Raw genomic sequence first — 3,176 nt, forward strand, 5'->3', positions numbered from 1 at the left:
CTCCCACACCTCGCTCAGCCAGTGAGCGGGAACCGGTCTGTATGTGGGATCCGAACCCTCGGCGGGAGCGCCACCGCACTCTCAAGCGGCGCACTGTAGCAGTGCGCCACCAGGCCGGCCCCATCCAAATTTTTTTTTCATGCCTTCATACCTTTACATACTCTGTTTCTGCTGTCTGGAAACCTTGTGTTTTCTTTCTCCTCATGTTCTAAGATTCAGCTCAAATATTTTTCCCATGATAAAATCTCCCAGAATTTTGAGCTGGATTCTTGGATGAATGCTTTCAAACTTCATTCACTATCATATCGGAAGAGGCTCAAAAGCTTACAATGGGCTTGCCTGGACTCTCTTACAGCTGGGAGACCAGAGGTAAATTAAGCTCTGTCAATTAGGTGCACTTGCAAGAGGTCTAGAGGGTGGAAGAGAGGCAGAGGTCATCTTGCTGAGGTTGTGTCAGCTGACAGACCAGTTCCGGCACCCGGGAGGAGCATGTGCACTGTCTGGTCCCCAGTTTGGAGAGTGTGAGGCAGTAGGATGGTGGCTGTGGTGATGGCAGGGGCAGCAGCAGTTTGATGACCTCTGGAGCATGGCCATGAGGGAGGAACCTTGAAATGAAAAGTCAAAAATGGCTCCCGACTTCCATTCTTCAAGCCCTCCTGATGATTTTGTAAGCACCTATGTCTCTCTGTTAAATCCTTTTTTGAAAAGCCTAAAATACCTGGTGTGGTTTTTATTTCCTGAACTAAATCCTGACTGATAAAATTCTTCTATGTACAGGGTTTGATCCCCGTACTGGCCAGCAAAAAAAACAAAAAACAAAAACCCCCCTCCTATTTAGAGTAAATATAGACACTTGTCACACCATTGTATACATACATACATACCTAGCATGCATGTACATGTTATGTATGTATTTAAACAAGTGCTTGAGTAGCTTGAGTAGTACTTACTGTGTGTCAGGCACTAGTCTAAGCACTTTATAAATAATAACTTACTTAATCCTACAACAGTATCTTGAGGTAGGTACTATTACCACCCTCATTTACAAATGAGGAGACTGAAGTCTAGAAGGATTCAGGAACTTGCTCAAGGTCACACAGCTGGTTTCTTGTAAATCATGTGAGGTTATGGCTAGATTTCACATGTCTTTGAGGTCAGGAACTGTCTCTTTATTATCTTTGCACCCCCAGTGCCTGTATCAGTGCCTCATACATGGTAGGTGCTTAGTAAATATTGGTTGAATGAATGAATAATCTATGAATTCAACTGCATCTTCTGTGAGGAAACAAAAAAATTCCAGCTTAAAAAAAAATTTCCAATTATTTTTTTCCCACTGGAGCACAGGTAAGCAAACTTCTTTTATAACGGGCTAGATAGTAAATATTTTTAGATTTACAGGTCATACAATCTCTGTCACAACCACTTAATTTTGTCATTGCAGCACAAAGGCAGCCATAGACAATATGTAAACAAATGTGTGTGGCTATGTTCCAATAAAACTTTATTTACAAAGACAGGCTGTAGGCCAGATAGTTTTTGTTTTTTTGTAGTTTGCTGACCCCTGCACTAGAGAATAAATAACTCTTTATTTTATCACATATTTACTATAGATTACTGCACTTAGTAAAATCAATATTTTGCTTTGTTTTGAAAAAATTATTTTTATAAACCACCAGCCTTCAGTTAATTCATCTACTTCCATTACCAGATTAAGCTTCCTAAAACATAATTTTTATCATGTCACTCTTCTACCCTCCAAATTTTGGTGGTTCCTATAGCCTATAGAACAAAGCCTAATCTTCACTTGGCCTTGAAGACCATGACCTGACCATGATCCTTTGCACCTCCTACTTCTCTACAACATGTAAGTGGGGATGTAGAGTTTCAAGATTTTATACTGAGGAATGTGCTTAATAACATTCCATGGGTTTATGCCATAGGGGGCTCAGCTGACATTCTCTGATTCCACAAAGAAGGGGATCCAGCTAACATTCCTTGAGTCTACACAGATAAAGAAGCTCTGTGGATGTTCCACAATGATGAGCAAAGAGGTTCTGCAAACATTCAATGACTTTATACACAGACAGGTGTTTTGCAAACAGTACAAAATTTAAGCCACAAGAAGGGGGTCTGTAAACATTACATGATTCTATATGCAAGAGGTATTCCTCAAAAACAGTTCATAATTCTATATACAAGAAGGCAAAGTTGTCCTAATAGCCCCAAATTCTATACACAGGAAGTGCTCTATAAACATTTTATGATTTCATACGTATGAGAAGGCTTTATAAATATTACATCATTCTGTAGATAGAAATGGGCTGTGTAGACCTTCCTTGATTTTACAATATGCTTTGTACACAGTTGGTGATTCTATAACTAGAGAGGACTCTTCAAGCAATTAATGATGCTACACAGAGGAGGGTGTTCATTTCCCCGATTCTACCTAGAACAAAGGCACTCTGTAAAGATTCCATGGTTCTAAACACGGGGAACTCTGCATGCAGCTGACGATACTGCAGTGAGGGGGGTGTGCTATAAATACTCCTTGATTTTACACACAGGAGGCAGCCATGGCTGTATGCACAAGATGGTATTCTGCAAATATGCCATGATTTTATATGTAAGAGAGGGTTCAGACGACATTCCAAGATTTTACCCAAATGAAGGGGTCCAACAAATATTCCTTGATTCTGCCAAGAGGAATAAGAATCTCTGCAAATATCCTTCAGTGCTACGTATGAAAGGGAGATTTGGAAGCAGTCCATGATTTTTTTTTTCTTTTCTTTTTGGCAGCTGGCCAGTACTGGGAGCAGTCCATAATTTTAAACACAAGAAGGTGCTTGGGGAGTCTATGGGCTGTAGTGGGCTTGGCAAATCTGGTCTGATGAAGGAAAGCTGGTGGTTGGGCAGTTTTACCAATGGACACCATAGGCTAGAGCCCAGAGTCTCAGAATGTTTCAAGCACACATAAAGATGTTTGAGACCTGAAAAACAGTATTGACTCCAAAATATAAAAGAAAACTGCAAAATTGAAATTAATCAATGTTTAATTAGAATGTCTACAAAATGTAATAGCCAACCAACTAATGAAACTGCCTCTGAATTCAGATGATTACGGGGCCGGCCCGGTGGCGCACTGGATAGTGTGCCGCTTGGGAAGCGCGGTGGCGCTC

This window comes from Galeopterus variegatus, unplaced genomic scaffold (assembly GCF_000696425.1).
Source record: "Galeopterus variegatus unplaced genomic scaffold, G_variegatus-3.0.2 Scaffold729, whole genome shotgun sequence".
NCBI classification, from domain to species: Eukaryota; Metazoa; Chordata; class Mammalia; order Dermoptera; family Cynocephalidae; genus Galeopterus; species Galeopterus variegatus.